General features: G+C 36.4%; 1 protein-coding gene and 1 pseudogene across 3 annotated transcripts in view; one reads left to right on the top strand and one right to left on the bottom strand.

The window, feature by feature from the left end:
* Positions 1 to 13,799, top strand: part of ADK (adenosine kinase) — a 581,536-nt gene that overhangs the window by 267,071 nt on the left and 300,666 nt on the right. The gene's annotated exons all lie outside the window — the stretch shown is intronic.
* On the bottom strand, positions 9,079 to 11,427 carry LOC115831264 (annotated as a pseudogene).

A 13,799-nucleotide genomic window follows, 5' to 3' on the forward strand; every position in this document is an offset into this window, starting at 1 on the left:
TAAAATAAGGTATGTTTATACCAAAACAGACTTAATTATGCTATTTCTTACCATTAGTATTAGAGTTCAGTTTCTAATATTTTTCATTTTCCATATGTTATTGATGTTCAGTGAATTACACAAATTATATACTGTTGTTACTTCCACCTTAGTAGGGAGAATCTTTGATTTTTGCTGGATAAATTTTCAAACAAGTGTGTGATTATAGGCTGGGCGTGGTGGCTTACGCCTGTAATCCCAACATTTTGGGAGGCCGAGGCGGGCAGATCACTTGAGATAAGGAGTTCTAGACCAGCCTGGCCAACATGGTGAAACCCCCTCTCTACTAAAAATACAAAAATTAGCCGGGCGTGGTGGCGCATGCCTGTAATCCCAGCTACTTGAGAAGCTGAGGCAGGAGAATGGCTTGAACCTGGGAGGCAGAAGTTGCACTCCTGCCTAGGTGACAGAGTGAGACCCCATCTCAAAAAAAAAACAAGAAAAGTGTGGTTATAGAGATCCTATTTGTGTTTATTTTTAATTTCTCTAGAATTTGTTTTCTTCAGTAAGTAAAATTCTAATACCAGTTTTTTTTTAGAGTATCACTGTGATTTTTATACAGAAAGACTTTCTCCAAATTGGAGAATGTAATCTTTTATTCCTGTAATTTTTCTTAAGTCTGATTTTTGGCAGCTACCAAAAGTAAAGCTCTCTACCAAGACAGAGAAGAAATCTTTGGGAATATTAAGTAATGTTATTTTTCATCACACTGACTAACCTTTTTACTAAGAAGAATTGGGATAGTATTGGTTATGGGAGCTTACAGCCCTAAAGATAAAGATTGGAAGATTTTGTGTTGTGGACTTGTGGCACTGTAACAAAGTCTGGGAATTTTATGTGAAATTGGAAACCACACTATGTGCTAATTGCCTCAGAATGGTAAGAAAATAAGCATATGTATAGCATTTAGTTGTTAAGACAGTAGGCACTTATGCAGAGCCCCAAATGAATTAACAAATCATCTACCGAAATATTTTCACTTCTGTTTACTTTATATATTTTAGACCAATCAGCAGTTGCTTGAGAAAATGAAATGTTTACTAAATCTCTTTAATAAACATGTTTAAGAGAGGAAAAACTTATAAACATTCGGATGGCAGTGTACATTTTTATGTGCTAGTTGTCATATCTTTGAAATTGTATGTAAACTGGACATAAACAATCAAGTGTCTACAGAAGCGTATCTGTCTTCCAACATATTTACTGAACATATTATAGAATCTTTATAGTTTAATATGATTTACCCCACATGTTCTGTTGTTGCTATCTTTTCAGATAAAGTTGAATTTAATCTTTCTTAACAGCTTTTATTGAGGTATTTATGAACCATTGAGTTCACCCACTTAAAAAATATCATTCAGTGGCTGTTAGTGTATTTACAGAGTTCTGCTACCATCACTGTAATCTAATTTTAGAACATTCACATCACCACAAAAGGAAACGTTATACCCATCAGCAGTAATGCTCCATACCCCCTGGATTTAATCTTATATCCACATCTCTCATAATAATTTCAGTGATATCTAGTTATTATGACTACAAACAATACAATTGTTCCTGATTACACAAATAATGTATTTATGTCTTTATTGTTGGCATGTAATGGAAGACATAATAAGTCTACTTTGATCTCTTGCTCTTACCTATTTATTGCAAGTGTTATAAAGAGTCTTTTAAGCTTTTGTTCATATATAAAAAAATATATATACACATACATTTATATATATACACACACACACTCACATATATATAGACACATATATATGTAATGCTACCATGTTTGAGGGTCATGAGGGTCAATTCTTTGAAATACTAGTTCTGATTTGGGTGGATGACATGGTACGTGAAGCTTAAAAAAACCATTTGGTAAATTGGTATGAAAAAATGAGAGAACAACATTTTTCCTTTTTGGTACTTAGCAGGAAGGCAAGTTCTTGTATGAACCCATATTTCCTGTTACCCATTTTCAGACCAATATTGGTTTCTCATCTATGTAATAGGGATCTTTTGACTCTAACCTCTTAAATGTATCATGTGTTTTCTTTCTTCACCTTGGAAATAGCTTCTTGAAGCCCCAGACTTCTAGAGCACATTCATATTAACTTTGTCCTGGTTTACTAATTAGGGATATTAGTAAATCCTAAATAGTTGAAGACGTTCTGAAAGATATATTGCTGCTTTTTAAAAATTTATTTATCTTGTTCTCTATACAGATTTCTGGCACAAGGTTTTTTTTTTTTTTTTTTTTTTTTTTTTTCAATTGTAGTTAAGTCCATGGATGCTTTTCTCTATAACTTTCCCATTTTCCCTTATCACACCCTCACTGTAAACATCTAATTTCTGTCCAGTCTGTCAACTCTTTTCAGCTCTTCTGTCCTAACTAATCATTTTTTGTATTCATCTCTCAAAGTATTTGTTTCTGTCTTCATTCTATAAGTAACCAGATTATTTAAGATTATTTTGTATTACAGAAATAGTAAAAATCAAATAAAATACCAAACGTAGAATAGTCCACCAAAAATATTTTATTTCATCTTTTCCAGAGAGGTACACGTATATAATAAAGTAAATGAGCATTATATATTTTATTATTTATCCTCAATAATATTTTTTTCACAGGTATGTTGCTTCTTGTAAGTTTAACTTTTTTAATGTGAAAACTACAATAAACTAAATTAAATTTTAAAAATATTTTACTTACTAAAGTCAACTGATGTTTTCCTGGTAGATTGATAGGCTTCTTGTGGTAGTTTTTAATCATTTGCAAGTTTTGAGCCCACTTCTAAAACTTTTCTCATTGTAAATATGTATTTCCTTTCTTATATTAACTGAGAATTTGTTTTTATAAAAATAAAGTGGGGAATCAGACTCAAGGTGAAATGTTGTAGACTTAGTGCCAGCAATAAGCAGAATTATTTAAAATCATTCAAATATCTTTAATTCCTTTGTTGTCTTTTTCAAAAACTGTACATTTTAACTAATATAGCTGAAGACTTTTTAAGGCTTAGTTTTCCTTTATAGATATTCCCTAATTTCATTTTTATTTCAGTCTGTCAGGGTTGTGATTATGATGTTTTAAGGTAAACTGTAGTGTTTTCACATCCTCAGATGAACTGAATTGGGACAATACTTTGTAGGAAGTTTTTTATATAGTATGTAGACACATTGGTAAAAATCAATATGTCCACTGGCTTATTAGTTTCACAGGTGCTTCCATAATTCTTAGTGTACTCTTGGGTGTTTTAAATTATCATATCCTGACAGCAATCCTGAAACATGCCAGTGTTATAAAGCCTTATTTCTGAGAACTAAAGCAAGGCATCAGCGAACCATATCTGACATGCCATGTTAATTTCCATAACTATCATTTCTGGGAGGTGGTAGGATTTCTAAGGCATGGAGAATCTCAGTAAATCTACTTAAAAAAAAAAAAAAGCAAAATGTCTATTTTATTACTGGGTTTCCATTCACGAGCCCTGACTGCTTCAGTCCCACTTAAATAATTTCAAAAATAGTGATAAGCATATTTTTTCTTTTATAGATTATTAAATATTTACTCACGTGCACAATATATCAAAACATTTTGAATTCTATATTCTTAGTGTTGGGTGTTCATGTTGTGAATGAAAACCTCATTCTGTTATCTCATAGCATATTTATATATACAAATAATTTTTGCCTTAAGTAGGAAAGAAACAGCTAAAAGATACATAGGTTATTTTGCTTTTTAAAATTTTAGCAAACTATTCTGTGAATCTTTTGTGTGTTTGGGGCTGTTTGTAGAGGAAAATTTCATCAAGCAACATTTTGGGAACATTGGCCTTTTGTACTCTTTCCTAAATAAACAGAAACTTGTACTCCCCAAAATAAAATGTTTCTTTGTATATTGTTACCTGCAAGTTATTGATAATGGAAGGAACACCTTTTCAATCCTTAGTCCCCTTTCCCCCAACACAGCTTTTAGATTGTAGATAAACTTCCCAGCTCAGTAATTAACTGAGCTCAGTCATTGCACCCTGTATCATGTGATTTTTTTTCCAGTGGAATACATTATTAGAGCACTTACACAGCCAGTCTAGCTGCAGCAGCCCAGGCGGCAACAGCAGTGCCATTTTTCACAAAGAAAATGTTGAACAGGAGCCAAATGTTTGGTGGCAGTCTGTTGCTAGGAAATCAAGGTCCTGAGGCGATTAATGACAAAGCAAGCAATAACAAGAAGGCAGAATTACAGATTTAAAAGAGAAAAAAGTGGTTGGTGTTATAATTACCCAAAGAAATCCGCACTCATTAAATTGGCTGTTTTTATGATTGACTTTAATTGGAGGTTAGCTCAGATATTTAGCTCCTTTCCCACCCCTTTAAACACACACAGGCACATAATCTGTAGAACTGCAGACTTGTTTTTCTAAGCATTGAGAGGAGCTTGCCCTGTAATTTGATCCCCACTGACAGATGCATTTTCTATGCTGCCATTTTGAATTAACCTATTGTAGAACAATTTTCTTCAGCCCTGTTGAATAAAACATCCAGTCTGATTACCTCCGATGGATTTGATAGAGTAAAAGAATGTACTTCTCATTGAAGTAGATTGTTTGCATGGACTCTACTGATTTTGAACTCTGCCAGTAAGCACAATCATTTGTAATAAATTTTCAAAGAAATTTGTGAGGAAAAGGTAATGAGAGTCACCTTTTTATAGTTTAATGTTTGGGCACCTCCATCAAAATAATATAATTCTTATAAGACAGTGTTATTTTTCCAGTAAGCTTTTCACGTGGTTTTAGAAAAAAATTCTAAATCTTCATTTTGACTATTCATATATTTAGGAATAGAGTCTTGTATTTACACTATAAAATGATCATTCTTCCTCCCCAACAACAGTATTTTAGTGCAAGACTCAATATGCAAAGTACTCTATTGCAAAAATATTTTTGGTATGTACAATATTTAAAGTGATTTTAAGATTGGCCTATTTCAATCTTTGAAGTATTTCCCCCCCCCAAAGATCCCTTATTTAAATTTTTTAGGGTGTGATAAAGCATATTACTAGAAAAGCATCAATCGGTCTTTCAGGTACAATACCAGAGGAAGCATCACAGTTTATTTACCTTTCAGAAGCTTTAAAAATAAAGTTACATGATGCCTCTGCTCTCCAGATTTCTAATCAAATCCTGGAACAAAAGAGCCAAGCACATTCTATCTGACAATGCACACACTGCTAATCAGATGCCAATGCCAAGCTGTCTGCTTTGTTAAATACTTAGCTTCCTAGAGGCAGGAAGACAGCTGCTATAAGTATGATGAAATTTTGTAGTTCAATCTATTTTTGCTACCCTTGGGCTACCAAGATACTGTTAATTTAGACCACCCCAATTGGTATACTTTAGGGAGTTTTTTAAAGAGTTTGTAATTAAAATGATAAAACATCGTTATTACATTGAAGACCCTCTGTAAGTTTTACATTTGGCAGATACCTACTGAGATAACCCCAGCATGTAATTTACAACGATGTAATGGTTGTAATTGCATTTTAGAAAAAAAGAACTATAGGAAGCAAGTGCTTCCATTAGAAGAGTTTTTAAATCTGCTTCTGTTTCATTTAAATCTACTTCTATCCCCAAATTACTTACCTATAATTGACTATAGCAGCTATAAACCTTAAGATGCTATCTGAATATTTTAAAAAAGTTATCACCCCAGACACTGCCACCAGGGGGAGGAAGCTAAAATCTTAAAGTTCTTAACTGATGATGATACTGCCAGTAGGTAGATTATATTGCTTAGCCCTACATAGTTAACTACTTCCCCCAGATAATACCGCCTTTTGGGACATGATTCTCACAACCTGTAATATGTGTAACCTGTAGACTTAGCACGCTATTAATTGTAAATAAAATGGAAACTTTCATACTCTGGTGGGTTGAGGTCGGGAAGAGGAAGTATAAATAAGCAATCTGGACATTTTTATTGTTTTTCTCTTATCTGTTAGTCTACTTGAAGAGCTATCCTTGAAAGTGAGTGCTTTAGATCTATGAAACTGGGCAGCTATCATACCACATCTATTAAGATCTAATAATCACATAATTAATATAGCAAAATGAATAGACTGTAAGGTAGTTTTCTATTTTTTTGTTACTACACTGTGATTTTGTTTTTAATAAATAGTTTTGGCTTTATTTTAAGCAATTAAAAATTCAAAACATTTTTATGACCAAAGCTTGTAGGTTCCATCCCTGGAAAATATTTTATAAATGCAGAAAGTAGTTGCTTAGGATTGGAATCCAACTCTGTTTACCATGAACAACTTCAAAGTTGATCTCATAATCTTGCACGTTGTGGAATAATACCACGAAAAAGTTAATTAAAGAATTAGATGTTTTTTCTCCTGTCTAGAACTCAATAACTTTTAAGTAGTAACTCTCCCTACAGTTTAACTGTTAAGCAGTAACTCTTCTGACAGTTTTAGGTTTTATTCTGTGAAGACTCATGATTTTTAATTTTTGCATCCTAATGTTTCAGTTATTTCAGGTATTGAAATTACAAATGATGGGAAAGAAAAGTGGTTGACTACAAAGGGGATACAAAAGGCAATTTTTAGGGTGATGTACTGTTCTGTACGGTACTATGGTGGTGGATACGTGATTCTATGCATTTGTTAAAGCCCAAAGAACTGTACATCACAAAGGGTTAATTTTAATGTATGCAGGTTTTTTAAATGTTAGGGACTTCAGGATGGAATGTAAGCTGTAACAAATGAATCTAATTGTATTACAAATGTATGGCATAACTTCACTGAATGGGTGGGGGAAAAGGAGCTGACCTAAGTAACTTTGGAAAATGGTGTTTTGATTGGACAATGTAAAGCTAAAGACTAAGAAACACTATAGAAACACTCTATTCTAGTTGGTAAATTTGTTTCTCGTAACAGTATGGGTTAACAGTTCTGAACCCCTTTACATGTATCCTGGGATTGAACAAATAAGTAAATGGATGATGAATGGTGGAAGCTAGATTTCTCACTGTCAGGAAGGGATGTTACAGATAAATAAACAAGAGGGGAGAGCCAGAATGAAACCTGTAGTACTGGATTAGAGTTGGAGATATAAGTATTTACTCATGTTTAGCTTAATATATGTAGATGGATAGATGCAGAAATAATTATAGATACATGTGTATATGTGGATTAGTATACATGTATATGTTTCCTAGCTGTGTTTACTGAGAAGGCCTAGAAGCAGTGATACCCCAGTAGCCACAAACACATCCAATGCTCGCATCCCAGTTTGTAAATCCTATTCTCCAATAAAAGGATCCAGGACTCCTTTTAAATATGACTGATTCTGAGGCTGGTGATGAGAAAATACAACATAAGCATGGAATATCTTGTAGTGCCAGAAGGCAAGAGATTTCTTAAAAATAATAAAGATTAAGCATGCCAAAAGGGACACATGAGCCAACATGAAAGAACTCTGAGTGACCATAGCTGGAATAATTAGAGCAACAAAATAAAACATGTAGCATTGGATTAAGGATAAATTGTTGAGTAAATATACATGAGTTCACAGTGTTATGTATAAATTGTATAAATAAGTAAATGGAGGAGAAGAGATAAATATCCCTGACAGAAGAATTCCAAATAACATATTGCCCCCTCCAGAAGGTGGATCCTACTTCCCTTCTCCTTGAGAATATGAGCTGGATTGAGTGAGTCATATCCAAAAATTGAGTTTGGAAGACAGCGAAATACTGACTTGACTATTTCCATTGGAGAAAATTGGTAAACAACTATGTTAACTAAGTGATCAAGGTTAACATCACAAATGGGAAGTCATGTTGATGTGAAGAGGTGGAAACTTCATCTCTCTGATATTCTTTCCCTAAACCTGTAGCCGCAATCTAATCATTAGGAAAACATCAGACAAATCCCAACTGATGGACATTCTACCACATAAGTTGAGCATTCCTGAAAACTGTCAAGGTTGTGAACAATGAAGAAAGACTACGAACATCTCACTGACAAGAAGAGTCTACAGAGTCATGACAAGTAAATGTTACATAGTTTCCTGGATCAGGTCCAGAATAGAAATAGGATATTAGTGTAAAAACTGGTGAAATCTAAATAAAGTCTTGACTTTAGTCAATAATCCACCAACATTGGTTTCTTGGTTTGGACAAATGTACCACATTAATGTAAGATGCTAAGATAGTAACATTAGAACAGATTGGATGAGGGGTACATAGGAAGTCTGTATATTAAACTTGCAATTTTTCTGTATATCTAAATTCCCAAACATAAAAAAAAATTTATTTGAGGTCGATCAATGGGCTGACTATATTGACAAGATACTGATAGGTTACATGTTGAAGAAAACATACAATATAAAATAGAGAAAAAGTCAATTCCATCCCTTCCCACTCCCCCTTTACCTACCTACTCCCCAGTACTCATTATTGTGATTTGGTCAGAACAGGGCTTAGTGCCAGAGGTCACGGTGACTGAGGGTGGAGGAGTTGTGGGCAATGGGTTCATGGCTGTCACAATAATGCTGTGGCAATTCTGTGGTTTCCCAGCTGGGAGTTAGGAGTGGGGAGAGGGCTGCAGCCTGATGACAGCCAGCTGAAGGAAGAGCTACCTCTCCCTTCCCTAGCTGCTCATCACCTGAACCCAAGACCGCGCCAAACAAGGTATGGATGCGGATGCTCTTGCTGAGTCTGTTCCGCAAGAGGCAAAGAAAGGGTAGTTGCTCCAACCCCGCCGTCATATACAAGGGTGAGGGGAACAGGAGCATGTGGCTGCTACCAGCAAAGGAAAAGTAGGAGAGCAATAGAAAGGGAAGGAAGTGGGAAGAGCAGAAAATCAATATTATTTAAAAAGTGACCTAAGACTTAAAGAAAGGTGCAGGTGGAATAACTCACTCTGGCCCTTGATCAGAGATTATATGGAGAAATGATTATATGGAGAAATCATGGTGGGCCCCTTCCCCTGTCCCCAGTGGTGGCCCCAGTTGCTGAGTGCGATTGGTGAGAATGGATTCCAGTCTAGTCGTTCAGGCAGAGGAAGTGGTTGCAGTGGGCAGGCAAGAGAGGCTCAGTTGCGCAGCACTGGCTCTTGCTGGCTGGGTGGTTCTCAGTTTTGGCCTGGAGCACCAGGTGCACTCTGGGGCTTATTCTTAGGAATCTTCTTAGCTCTCGCCATGAAAACTTCATTCACGTTCATTGCAGTCTTTGCTGATGTCTCCACAGTCAACTGTCGTCGTCTGCATAGTCCTGTGCTTCGTGGAATTCCAGGGCTCTCTTGCTGGCCAGGTCTGCCTTGTTACCCACAAGTACAGTGACAATGTTGGGGCTGGCCTGCCTCTGTAGCTCCTTCACCCATTTCTTGGCTGGTGCAAATGTATCTTTTTGGTGATTTCATAGTACGTGGGGGCTGGGCTATGATACTGCTCCTGTCCAGTGCTGCCCCAGATCTCAAACTTGACTATTGTGTCGTCTAAGCAGACAGTCTGTGTAAGGAAGGCTGCTCTGATTATGCTCTCCTGGTACTCTTGAAATTGTCCCTTGATAAAATGGAGGACAAGGCTGGATTTGGCCACCACAGACTCATTGTTCCCAGTGGCTGGTCCAATAGGTCGTGTGCTGTGCCTCGCTAACCCGCCACTACCCGTCCAGCTGTTGTGGTACCAGAGAGCATGGGGATGGGAGCCACTGCTATGCAAAGAGGCACTTAGTTGGGAAGGGGGTCTCCAAGACGATGCAAGGGCAGTAGCATTACTTGGGGCTGGGGCTCAGACAGGCTGCGCGTCTCTCCCCCCACCTCTGGTGGTATCTCCAAATAAAAATTTTACTTAAACACAGAGACCATATATGTACTTAAACACCTGTCTAAAGAAATAAAATATGGCTGGGCATGGTGGCTTATGCCTGTAATCCCAGCACAGAGGCCGAGGCAGGAGGATCACCTGAGGTCAAGAGTTCATGACCAGCCTGACCAACATGGAGACACCCTGCCTCTACTAAAAACACAAAATTAGCCGGGCATGGCGGCACATGCCTGTAATCCCAGCTACTCGGGAGGCTGAGGCAGGAGAATTGCTTGAACCTGGGAGGCAGAGGTTGCGGTGAGCCAAGATCTCCGCCACTGCACTCCAGCCTGGGCAACAAGAGCAAAACTCCGTCTCAAAAAAAAAAAAAAAAAAAAAAAATTGCCCTGCCTCTCTCTACCCCAGAGGGTAACCATTATCCTAAATTTTATTATTATTATTCACATGCTTTTCTTTATAGCGTAACCATATATGTGTCACTAACTGTTCTACTATATCTCATAACCTCTTATATAGTTTCCCTTTTTTGTCATATATGCTATGTTCTGGATAATTTCTTCAGATCTATCTTCTGATATTGGTAATTGTATCTTCAGCAGTGTCTCATATTCTGTTTTACCTGACATTGAATTTTATGTAATAATCATTACTTCCATTTTCATTTCTTCCCCGAAATCAGTTTACTTTATCATTTTGATAAACTCAACTTCATTCTCATATATACAATCCTTTTATTTATTTAAATATATTAAACTTATTTTCTATTTTGTGCCTAGCCTAATATTTAAAGCTTATGCAGTTCTGATTTTGCTGTCTGTTGTTTCCACTGGCTGTTACTCTAACTGCCTTATTTTCCTGTGTGTTAGCTTGTATTCGTTATTTGTGGTGATTTCTGAGACTGAGATGAAGATATGTTTCCAAAGAGAGTATTTACATTTGAATCTGCCAAAAGTCTGGGGATACTGTCAACCTGGGAACACATTCAAATAAATGTTGGGCTTAAAGTCTTGTGGGCTGCATAGGTAACATGAGTTCCCAGATCCATAAACCTTCATGAGGGTGGGCTTGTGGTTAAATTTTCAGGGAAGGTGTATTTACCTGCATCCAGCATCAAGTTTGAAAGAGGTTAATTTCCTTGCTTATTCTTTCTGTGGGGTAGACATCATTCTATTCAACTCTTACACTAAACGTGTGTAGCTCTTTAGGGTCCCAACTTTATGTGGAGAGTCTAATTAGACTTCATATCTTTAATATACCCTGGAATTTATCCCCTAAACCTTGGGTTCAGTAGTGTAAATATTTTAAAACTGGCTGTCCAGGGCAAAACAAAAATCCTAATTTCTCATATTTTTCTATTTCACACTATGGCTGATTTCATGACACCAACCTGAAGTCATTGAACGTGGAGTTGGGAAAAGATATGTACAACTAGCTTTCTCGAGCCGACTCCAGTGTATCACTGCCAGTTCTGTACATGGCTGTGAAAACTGAAGCTCAATGCACAGGGCTTGGCATATCCCTCAGAATGAAAGAATCTGAGTGTTTGCCTACCCCCCTGGATTTCCATTTTTACTTTGTTTTAACCTTTTGATTATTCTGTGTCAACTTAGCAATATACTTCAAAAAAAGATTATTTTATTTTCTTTTTATTTTAACCCAGCATTTGTTGTTCTTTTTAGCAAAAGGCCAGTGTTAGGGTACCTATTTAGTCAGAAATAGAAGTCTCTGTTCTTGTTTGTAAGTATAATGTATTATTTTTCTTTTTGGGGAAATATAGAAAGAAGTGGAAGTCTCTGTTCTTGTTTGTAAATTTAATGTATTTTTCTTTTTGAGAAATAGAGAAGAGTACAGAGAATATAAAAATCACCCATAATCCTATCATATATGTTCATTTTATGTGCATGTATGTCTCTATACATTTTTATATAATTTGCATTATATCTACTATTTCACAATATGATTTTTGTCAATATATAATGAATGTTTGCTCATACCGTTAACTATTCCTTTAAAACAGCCCCCATTATATATGAGATTAAACATAAAATGCTGCACCATAGGAATTAGTATAATTGAGAAATTCAGTCTGTATTGCATTTGGAAATAATTTTGTGAAGGTTATTCATGCAGCATTATTAATAATTGCAAAATATTGGAAACCATATAAATGACCAGTTCTAGAAGATTGGTTGAATATACTCTGGAACATACATAATAGACTACTATGTTTATAAAAGCTATCTGTTTTTATAAATATATGGAGTAATTTCCAGGAAATATTACATGAAACAAAAAGCAGAAACAAATACCCATAGTGCTACTTGTCATACAAGAAAAAGGGAGTATTAAAGAATGTATGTTCAGGAAGGATAAAGCAGAAAGCAATAAAATTAGTTACAAGAGGTAGAAGGGAGAGTGAGGTGGAAGGGATGTGGGAGGGAGTGAGACTTGGATATTGGGGTATACTTTCTGGGCATAGTTTCAACTTTTGAAAGCATGTTGATGTCCAACATATTCGAACAGTTAAATAAAAATGATATCACTGGGACAGGGACCTAAAATTATAAACAAACAAATGAGCTTAACTCTTTTTTTGTTTGTTTTTCTTTTTACTTATCTTTTTTTAAATTATACTTTAAGTTCTAGGATACATGTGCAGAGTGTACAGGTTTGTTACATAGGTATACATGTGCCATGGTGGTTTGCTGCACCCATCAACCATCATCTACATTAGGTATTTCACCTAATGCTATCCCTCCCCTAACCCCCCAACCCTCAACAGGCCCCTGTGTGTTATGTTCCCTTCCCTGTGTCCATGTCTTCTCATTGATAAACTCAATTTTAAAGTAAAATGAATACTGTATCCATACCGAAGGGGGATAAAGGAGAAAGAAATGAAGGAAGAAATGAGGACTAATTTATGAACACCAGATTCAACTATATGTCCTTAGCTTGGGGTGGGTGGGAGAGAAATGAAGAATTGCAAACAAATCCTGAACTCATTTTTGTATGTTTATTTATTTATTTTATTTTATTTTATTTATTTATTTTTGAGACGGAGTCTGGCTCTGTCGCCTAGGCTGGAGTGCAGTGGCGCGATCTCAGCTCACTGCAAGCCTTCACCTCCTGGGTTCACACCATTCTCCTGCCTTAGCTTCCCGAGTAGCTGGGACTATAGGCGCCCGCCACCACGCCCAGCTAATTTTTTGTATTTTTAGTAGAGACAGGGTTTCACCGTGTTAGCCAGGATGGTCTCGATCTCCTGACCTGTGATCCGCCCACCTCGGCTTCCCAAAGTGCTGGGATTACAGGCTTGAGCCACTGCGCCCGGCCTGTAGGTTTATTTTAATGGTATGGGTAAACTAAATCAGAGACTATTTTGAGCAAATGAGTGAGCCTGGGTTCTCACTATGGAAAAAGGGACAAACATATAGACAGGAGGAAGACAGGTAAGAACTCTGTGTAGAGGAATTGGATTGGAGGTGTCTGTGTAAATATGGACATTTCTGTGTGTGTATGTATCTGTTGATGTGTGTGCATGTATTTTTGTGTATGTATATGTATGTGTGTGTGTGTGTGAAGAGACATTCACATATTTCTTAGCTCTATTGCTGAAAGAGCAAAGGAGCAAAGTCATAAAAGTAGTAGTGACACACCTAGCGTTATTTCCCACTGTTAGTTTCCTAAGGCTGCTGTAATAAATTACCACAAACTTAACAGAAATTTATTCTTTCATAGTTCAAGAGGCCAGAGCTCCAAACCGAAGGTGTTTGTGGGGTTGGTTCCTTCTTGGGAAGGCAGAGGGAGAACCTGTCCATGCCTGTCTCCTAGCTTCTGGTGGTTGTGCATAATCCTTGGAGCTTGATGGTTTGTGACAATATAACTTCAATTCCTGCCTTCATTGTCATATGACATTCACCCTATGTTTATCTGTCCAAA

The sequence above is a fragment of the Nomascus leucogenys genome, chromosome 18, assembly GCF_006542625.1.
Source record: "Nomascus leucogenys isolate Asia chromosome 18, Asia_NLE_v1, whole genome shotgun sequence".
In the NCBI taxonomy this organism is placed as follows: Eukaryota; Metazoa; Chordata; class Mammalia; order Primates; family Hylobatidae; genus Nomascus; species Nomascus leucogenys.